Consider the following 10,383-nt stretch of genomic DNA (forward strand, 5'->3'; position numbering starts at 1 on the left):
TTTCATTGATAGCATTTTTAAGTTCTGCCAATTCAGCTTTCATTTCTGCCCTTAGAGACTCTATGTTGCCATTAATCGATTTCTCCATTCTAGCTATTGTCTTCACAATTGCTACCCTGAATTCCATCTCCAACATCTTGGTTATATCTGAATCCATTTATAAATCTGTGGCAGAAGTCACAGTCTCTGAGTTTTCCTATTTTGGGGGTTCCTCCTCCTAGTCATTCTGTTGAGGGGTGGTTGAGAGAATGTACAGAGTCCAAATTATTGACCACAACCCAAGCAAGATGCACCTGTTTTGTAGGGACCTTAGGGTTGCTGGCCTCTTGTTCTCCCAGCCTGTCTTCTGGGGGAGGGGCCTGCCACACTGTTACTCAGGCAACCCTGTTTGGGCAGAGTTGCCCTGCCCCCTATGGCAGGGGATGGGCCCAGTGAAAACTGTTTTTGGGGGGCTTTTGTTCTCTGGTGGCTTTCCCTGGTGGCTGTCCGCATCTCTTCCAAGAGTCAGAGCAGAAGAGATTGTTTCCAACCCTCTGCCTCAGAGCAGAGAGATTGCAGTCTGTTCTTCAGTGAGCTCTCCATGCCACACTATCTCCATTTCTTTCTGTGCTGCTATAAACTGCAGCATCCTGGGTTATGGGCCCCTCAGCAGTGCTCCCAGTCCTTGCCTCCAGGTCAGGGCATGTCTCTGCCCTTTGTGCTTCTACAATTGCCAGCCACCCCCAGTTCACACGTGTAGCCCTGCCACTCTGGGTTTCAGTCCAGGGGGCTGCCCTAAAGTCCTTTCCCCATCGCTACTGGTCAGTGAGTCTGTGCCCTGTCCCCAGCGTGGGAGGCTCTTGCTCACCGGTGGTGCAGGATTGCCTGAGCTCCCTCTCCCTTCCATTTATCCTACAATATCTGCCCACAGAATCAGGGCTCCCCACGTCATACCTCGAAACCAACTGCCTGTGATATTCTGTTTGTAGAGATCCAGATCTATCTTCTTACGTCTCAGGCTGATTTCATGGGTGTTCAGAGTGATTCAGTGGATATCCAGCTCAATTCTGGGGATGGGTTGGGATAGGGTCCTCTATTCCTCCACCATCTTTTCCCCTCTCCCAAAATTATTGTTAATTAAAGTAGCTAAAGCTTCTTGGAATTCCCTCAGTTAATCACTGAGGCAGGTCAGTGGTCCTCCATACTGACTCCTTTAGGGGACTTCTGTAGACTCATCCTCAATATTTGTTGCACCCAACAGGCAGCTGGGACACTCTTTTTGTTCCTGAGCAGGTTTGAAGAGTGGACGAAATATGTTGTCTCGCTGTTTCTTCTCTCTGGAATCTTGGCACAGCCTAGATGGTCTTCTGAACATAATCATCTGAAGGCTCGACTGGGGAAGGACCCACTTTCCAGGGCATGTAGTCACTGGCAGGATTCAGTTCTTCACACTTTGTTGAACCAAGGGCCTCAGTTTCTTTGTGAGTGGTGGCTCGAGGTTTTCCTCATTTCCTTCCTTCATGGACTTCTCAAACATATCAACTAGCATCCACTTAACACGAAGGAGAGAGCTGAACCACCAGAGGAAGAGGTAACACAGGGTCGACGTCCAGGAGTGTCCCGAGCACAGGAGCATCAGTCCCCAGGGAGTTTAGGGTGCCCCACCCTCCAGGGATGTGGATGCCTTCAGCAGCCTGGAAGTTCTCTCCACTTCTAACCTGTCTCTTTTAACAATTGCTTGGTATTCCTTATGCGAACAATTATTTTTGATGGTCTTCAAGTAGTTTTTATTTTACTATTTTATAAGCATTGCTCTTATGTGGAGGATGGATTGTCCTGGTGTAGTGAGTGGACTTTGTGGGGTGTAGTTTCACATAGAGAATAGTCCAGGAGGTGAGATCCATCAATAGACCACTCAAGGATCCAGTGATGCAGCCTTTACTCTGAAGTTTTGGAAGACTTTATGACCCATGTAAAGCCAGGGGTAGAAAATTGGGGCTCCCTGTCCTGTGGCCTCTAGCTGGGTTCCCAAAGTCCTTTAATTTCTCACCAGCACATTTTCTTCTCTAATTCCTGCTGGTGTGGATTGTCTAAAACAGTTCAAAGTGTAATTGCCAGTAGGGAGGAAAGAGAGAAATAATGATAGTTAGTGTGTTAGAGAAATTCATGGTTCCACCTAGTCCTTCCCCCACCTCTTCCTTTTGGATGTATTGAGTTGGTCTAAAGTTAGCTGAGATGTTGCAAACCACTCTCTCCCCTTCTACTCACCCAACTGCCTTTGCTGAAAAACACCATGGTAAAAAGCAAACTTCCTTTAGTACATACTGTCCACCAGATGTAGTTAAAAAAAAAAAAAAAAAAGCAGTAGCCAGACCCTCTGGGAGGTGGACTTAATTTAAAGGCTGTCTTTGCTTTATGTTGTTCTGTGAAGAACTTGGGGATTTCCTGAGTCCTGTTGGACTTAACCACTCAGTTTATAGGCTAAGCTCTTCTCCTTTGCTAATGTTGAATAACAGCTAATCAACACCAATCAGTCTTTCCTTTAATGTAGGTCATTCTCCTTCACAACGTCCAGAAAAAATATTAAGGTCTCTCGACCATTGATGACTTATGCATTTCAACAATGTTACTTTAAAAAAAAAAAAATTGCTTTTCTATTTTTTTCTTCAAGATGTTATAAGGTCTTTCTTTTACATATTAAAGATTTATTGATGGATTCAAAAGAAGTTCATCTTTATTTGTCATCCAAGAGGAAGCAAATAATGTTATAATTAAAGAGCTGACTTTCTGAACTGGTTACCACATAGTTCCTTACCTATGTGTGGGTAGAGTTTGAGTTGCTACTAGCTGGCAGCCACTCCTGAAGGAGACAAGGAGGGAGTTATGCTGGCAGCCAAATGAATTTGTCCTATGTGTCCTGCCCAGCCACATGCTTTGTGGTGCCAACTTCTAGTCCTCAGTTTGATGTCATCTTATGAGTTTCTCCACACAGGCATTTTAATTTCTTCCTGTAATCTTATGCAACTTCTTCACAGAGCTTTGATTATATGGACATTTGTGTATATATAATAATTATTTTCTATGCCCAAACAGATCTTGGAATAATTTATTTAAAAAAACTATCAGGGGTTGGGGTGCCTGGGTGGCTCAGTAGGTTGGGCGTCTGCCTTTGGCTCGGGTCGTGGTCCCGGGGTCCTGGGATCAGGCCCCATGTCAGGCTCCACGGGGATCCTGCTTCTCCCTCTCCTCCCTGCTTGTGTTCTCTGTCACTATCTCTCTCAAATAAAATCTTAAAAAAAAAAAAAACTATCAGGGGTCATTAATTTATTCCTGAGGTCAGTAATTTTTCTAGCTTAGTAGAAGCTGTGGTACCCTACTTAGGTCACCTTTCCTGGATTGTTATATCCATATCCCAGCCACTGGCAGTGTTGGCCACAAAGTTATCATAGTTCCCACCCCACTCTCCTAGCCTCCTATGTCTGCACCTCTTGCCCCCTGAAAATTGCCCTTGGCTGATGGGACCAGTCTAGCTAGGGAAGTTGTGACACTTTCCCTCCCACCCTTGAGCTTTCAGGGATGGCAGGTAGACTATGTCTGACTGATACAGGGGTACAAAAGTCTAGCTTTCTTGCCTCAAGAGGGGACAATACTGTGGTGAGATTTATATTCTATATCTCTTGTAATCTCCATGGATCAGGCCTTGACTAGACTTTCCTGAGACCGTATTCTTGATCAACTCTTCCTCCTTCCTTATGCTGCATCACTTCCACTCTTATAGGTATTCTTGAAAAGATCTATCTCAACAAAGCATCTGAAACCCTGGACTGGGCTCTATTTCTAGGGAAACTAAATTAAGACTGTACTAAAAGTGGTCTTTGGGAACAGACTCTAAGAATGGGATCCTGGAGTTAAAACCTTGAGGGCCAATTTGCAATAAATACCTTGTCACTGGTGGTAGGTGGAGTTTGCATGGTTTTGGCATGCAGCCACAGTATAATTGCTAAGGCTGTCACTGAGGTCAACAGGGATAAGATACAGGCAGAAGGAGATGCACTGGCTTGTGCAATATTTCTGGCATTTGAGAGGTATAAGAGAAATATAAATTATAAAGACTGTGGAATTGAGAAGCTATTTCTGAATGTCATTGGTGCTTTGAAGAGATGAAATAACAAGCCCAGGGCAATCAATCATCAATTTAAAGCCAAGTATGATAGTCAGAGGGCCTCTTGGGCAGCTTTTAAAGAGACCTTCAGATCCTATAGCTGGAGAACAGACAGAACTTAAGACCAGGCATAAGACTTGATTATAAAAGTTACAGGCCTCAAGAGAAAGCTTAATTCTTAGCTTAGGAAAGCCTTGTATGCTAAAGCCAGAGCCTGAAAAGTAAAGTGACACAGAAATTTGGTATAGTGTTATCTGGGTATATATACATGTAGACCTTGTACTGCTGGATTATCCTGAAACTTAAACTTGTACAAGTGGTCCAATCCCCTTCATTGAAAGATAGAGCCTTTCCTGCCTCTTGGTTGAAGACTATGCAGAATCCTCAAATGAGGCAGATGACTTACAAAATAATTCTAACCCCTTCTGAATCTGTCCCTTTCTCCCCTCTTTGTCACATAACCAGCAACTAAGATCATATATCAGCATAACCCAACTGGTAAAGTACTGAGCCTGCCAAGGGAGGGATGGATTATATGCCAACAGAGTTGTAAGAATAACTAACAACTACAATAGTAACTAGAAGGTATTCCTGAGAGTGGGTGCTGAAGGTGTTGGATCAGAATGGTGGGGTGGAATGTAAAGCTGAATAAGGGAAACTATGTTCATATGGGGGCACCCTCCTGTGATACAGAAGTTAACACTCTGGAAATGGTTCTAATATACTGCTTGGAAGCTTCTTGGAAGCTTGAATATTTACATATTGGAAGCTTACATTTAATGTGGTAGAGATGCCAGTCTGCTGTAGCCAGTTGGTGGAAATGATAAAAGACTCAAAAAAGTGGGCATTCTAGAAAGAACTTACTAAATACATCCTGAAAACCCATCTGCTGATTTTGTTTCTTGTAAGGGCCTAGCTTACGGTCCATTTATGAAGCAGGTACCAGCATTGTTCTAGAAGTTTACAGTAACTATATTTTGAAGGATGATTCAACTGCAGTGAAAGTGGGAGTCCCTGAAACTGTCCCACTAACCCCTTCTTGACCAAGATAATAAATCAAAAACAAATTTCTGTCCACAGGGTAATGGAAATGATTCATGCTATCCTCAAAACCTTAAAGGTTATAAGGATTGTGGTACCATTATTTCTTCATTTAATTCATCAGTCTAGCCTATGCAAAAACGGGATGTATTTGTAAAAGATGAGAGTGGATTAACCACAAACTTAACCAAATGGCAATCCCAATTATGGCAGGTGTATCAAATATGATATCTTTAGTTGAAAATTTAACACATCTTTGGTTATGTGGTATGTGGCTGTTGAGATTCCATAACCAGTAAACGGAGATTTGGAATACATTCTTTTCCATATGTATAAAAAAGAGGATCAGAAGAAGTTAACATTCACATGGGGCAGACAACAACATACACTTGCAGTCTTTCCTTGGAACTATGTTAAATTTCTTGTCTCATAATATATTTCAATGGGGTATGGACCATCTGGATATTCTGCAGAATAATATTGGTCCACAATATTATTGAACAAAAAGTGGAGATAATTATGGGTTCCTTGGTAAAGTATGAGTGTTCCAGAGAGTGGAAGATCAACCTCACAAATGCTGAGGGATCTTTACTAATGGTATGATTTGGGGATATAGGGGTTCAGGGGCCTAGGGCATGCAACCACATCTCCTTCATAGTAACACAGGGTGGGAGAGATAGACTCCACAAATATTCAAAAACTGACTCAATTATGCAGTTTTTTTGTAGGGAAGTGTCTAGTGGTCCAGGTCATTCTGGGACATTCCCTCCAAAGTAAAGGATAGGCTAGACCTCTTTAGGTTTTGGTGGCAGAATATTCTGCAGCTGGGAATACTGCTATGACCCATTTATCATATGAATCGAAAAGCTTCTAGATTTAGGGGTGCCTGGATGACTCAGTTGGTTAAGTGTCCAACTCGACCTGAGCTCCAGTCTTGATCTCAGGGTCATGAGTTCAAGTCCTGTGATGGGCACCACATGGGGTGTGGGGCCTACTTAAAAAGTAATGATAATAATAATAATAAATTATATGTAATTATATAATAATAATGTATTATTATTATTATAAAACCTGCTAGATTTGAAGGAGGCCTAGAGCAAGAAATGATTTTGCAGATGGTCCATCTGTGGTTTGGGTAGCCTACTACTAGGCCATAGGGCCAGGTAGACCTCACATATACCTCATAAATACCTGATATATACTTCATAAATACCTAGAAGTATTTATGGTAGAAAAACCATGCTATATGGAAGTTCTTTTAAGCCACAGTGGAAGAGTTACAACATAGACCATTAAAATTCTAGAGCAAGGACATGCCATATGCAGCAGAGAACAGTTGTACAGACAGACTTTGGCATGCTAGTGGGCCCAGGTAGAGCTGAAGCATATGACAATGGGATATCAAATGACCACACAGCCAGAATGTCTCATCATGAGCTGGATAATTTCAGACTACCAAGTTATAAGATTTGATAGGGTGGGCTCAGCATCAATCCATTATAAGATGTAAGTGATACATCCAGCATATGTAAACTGAAGCAGATCCAGAGGGCTCATGAAAGATGCATAAACAAGGTAGCTAGAACTTTCTTTACCTATCACTGTTGCACCAGTAACCTCTTTTCAGCTCATACCAATGGCTTTATGATGGACACTGTGATGACCTTCTCAGCTTCCTCTTTGAGGGAAGGCTCAGTGTTCCATCTGCCAGGGGTACTGTGAAGATACTCTCCAGTTTCACATCTTTCAGGGACTGCCTCAGCCACAGAGAGCTGCCTCACCCATGGTCACACCCCTTACCGATCAATGCAGGTATAAAGTCCTGGTTACTTTGACCCATCTTAGGCTAACTATGAAGGAACATTTTTTTTTTTTTTTTGAGAGAGAGAATGAGATAGAGAGCATGAGAGGAGGGAGGTTCAGAGAGAGAAGCAGACTCCCTGCCGAGCAGGGAGCCCGATGCGGGACTCGATCCTGGGACTCCAGGATCATGACCTGAGCCAAAGGCAGTTGCTTAACCAACTGAGCCACCCAGGCACCCCTGAAGGAACATTTAACTATCTATCAGAAATATTTATCTAAAGATCTCCATGGGGTTGACAAGGCTGAATTAGAACTTGAGTTCTCAATCCTGCTTCTTTTCCCTTCCACTGGTGTTGATCCCAAGGGGACCCCTTAATAAACATCCTGTATCCTAAACTCTATAACTGAGCCTACTCCTAAGGGAATACAACCCACAACAGGCCTCATAAGGGTTTTCTGTGACCAGGCAGCAGAGGGGGATAGAAAACTGAGCTTGGAGTTTGGTTCTCAGATGAGTTGGCATATTAATGCAACCCTAAATGAATAGTTGATGCATTATACTTCCACTCAAATGTAGCTTTGAAAGATGATGATGAAGGAAGGGAAGCCTACCAGTTGGCAGAGCTTTGATCAGAGTTCCTGGTTATTATATAAAGAGAGATATAATTTGAGGTAAAGATATTAATGGATTCATAAACAGTGATAAATAATTTATATGGATAGTCAAGGGATCTGGAAGGAGCAATATTGTGAGATCAAGGTTAAAGATTTCTGGGAAGAAACATGTATAGATGGATCTGTGGGAGTAGAAAGGAAGCATGAAGCTCTTTGCATTGTACACTAGAGTAGACCCTTTTAAAAAAGCACTAAACAACCAAATAGACAAGATGGCTTGGCCAGTTGTTCTCAGTCAGCCTCTCTGCTTGACCATGACAAGGATGACCATGATGGTCATGTGATAGGCATGTGAATGGAAGGGCCATGGTGCAGAAATGGAATCTATGTGCACAAGAATATGTGCTCTATATTACCAAGACCTATTAACAAATTGCTGTTCCTGAATGCCAGACCTATCAGCAACAGAGATTAATGCTGAGTGTTCTCTATGATACCATTCCTGAAGGAGACCAGTCAGCTACTTAGTGCCCATTTGATTTAATAGGATTCTTTTTATCTTGAAAAAGGCAGAATTTATCCTGAGCAGGATTAACACACATGGGTTCAACTTTCTTGCCGATGGGACTTGATTAACTGGCATGAAATCCTGTGTAACAACATCTCAGACCAAGAGATACATTTTTGTGTGTGTGTGTGTAAAGAAGGTAGGGAAATAGGCGTATGACCATGGGAACCATTGGTCTCATCACCTGCTGTACCCTCCAGAAACTTGTCCTGTTAGAATAGTTGGATGACCTTAAAGATGCAGGTGAGCTACCAATTTGGAAATGGCACCTTGTAAGGATAGGACACTATTTTTCAGAATGTGTGTACTCTTACCTAGTGTAAGTCTTACCTAGTAAGATGTGTGTAGTCTTACCTAGTAAGACTCTTAAACCAACATCCGTTATGTACTGCTATGTCAGGAACAGACAGAATTCATGTTGCCATAGACTGAATTGTGCCCCTCCCTGCCACACACACAGTTCAAGTATTGAAGCCCTACCCACTAATATGACTATTTTGGAGATAGAGCCTTTAAAGAAATAATTAAGGTGAAAGGAGGTCATAAGGGTGGTGACCTAATCCAATAGGCCTGGTGTCCTTTTAAGAACAGGAGGAGATTCCAGGAAGGCATGCACACAGAGAAAAGGCCATGTGGGTCCAGTGGGAAAATGGCCATCTGCAAGCCTAAGAGAGAGGACTCAGGAGAAACCAACCCTGCTGGCACCTTGATCTTGGACTTCCAGACTCCAGAACTATGAGGAAATAAATTTCTGTTGTTTAAGCCACCCAGGGTGTTGTATTTTGTTGTGGCAGCCCCAGCAAACTTCACATGGCTTTGGGAACTAAGAAGTGAAAGGAATGGCCCTACTTATCATTCCCATGGACCTGCTTGAAGAATTTGTGCTTCCTGGCCCTGGAAGCTTATGCTCTGTGAGTCTAGAGGTCCTGGGTTTCTAGAGGGGTCCTTTCTACCTGTAAACACAGTAAATGTAAAGGTACAACTGCTATCTGGTTGTTTGGGCAGCTAGTGCCAATAGAGGAGCGAGCACAAGGCAAGAGTAAGGCCCTTATCTTCTTTGGGAGTCAGGGCTGCTGAGAGCAGAAAAGAACATGTTTGGGGGCACTCAAGTGATTCACCGGGGTGGGTGAGTAACGTGTCTCTGTGTAACTGTGAATGGGCAAGTACAGCAACCATGGCCTTCCTAATAAGAGCGTCGTAAAAGGGGCTCGCTGCTCAGGGATGAGGCTCTGTGTTACTCTACTAGGTAAGCTACTGAGGCCAGCAGAACTGCTAAGAGAGACAGAGAGGAATATAGAATGGGTGATAAAGGAAGGAGATGAGTATCAGTTTTTGCCATAAGACCAACTGCAGTAGCTAATAAATCTCAAGAATTGTGACCACAGAATCCTGGAGAATCTGTGACTGGGTAGAGTAAATTTGTTGTAGGAAACAAATGTATTTGAGTGCATACCACAGATCCTCAGTTCAAATTCCCTTTACTGGCCTCCTTTATTGTCCCTCATGTGCTGGGAGTATTGGCTACTCACAGCACACAGCTGCCCTCTTCTCTGGAAATTTGCCCTCAGCTGAGGTTGTCACTTCACCCAAGAGGTTATGCACCTCCTACTATTGAGTGGCGGGCACAGAGAATGACCAAAACATAAGGGGTACAATAGACTGGACTCTTGCCTCAAGGATGGGTATCTTTGTGGTACAATTTATGCTTTAGATTCTCATCCCACCCATGTTGGACATCAGGCGTAGCCATTACAGACCACATCTTTGCTAAGTTTCCTCCCACCTCACCCCCTTGTTTTTCTAGCTTCTATGTAGGCTCTGCCTGCAAAGACCACACCCTTAGTAATCTTCCGCTTTCAATTTGCTCTCTTAGGCTCTGCTTCCAGTGAACTGGACCTAAGCAATTAGTAATAAAATAAATTCAAGAAGTCGTGTCAATAATCTCAGATGGGTAGAGCAGTTTCTCTGAGCCCAGCACTCTGCGTGGGTGTACAATGACATGAGACATAACCTCTGCTTTCACTGAACTCACCATGTAGTTTGGAAGTAAAAGCATAGATATGTGCATAACTTACACTTGCAATTCAGTACTAGATGGGACCAAATTGATAAAAAGGTAAAACTGGAGCTCAGAAGAAAGGAGTGTCTTTCTCAGAGAGCTATGTACTTGAAAATAACTATCAAAAATTCTTGTTATTTAAAAGAATTTTCACTA

The sequence above is a fragment of the Leptonychotes weddellii genome, chromosome 8 (assembly GCF_054177405.1).
Source record: "Leptonychotes weddellii isolate Sample4059 chromosome 8, ASM5417740v2, whole genome shotgun sequence".
In the NCBI taxonomy this organism is placed as follows: domain Eukaryota; kingdom Metazoa; phylum Chordata; class Mammalia; order Carnivora; family Phocidae; genus Leptonychotes; species Leptonychotes weddellii.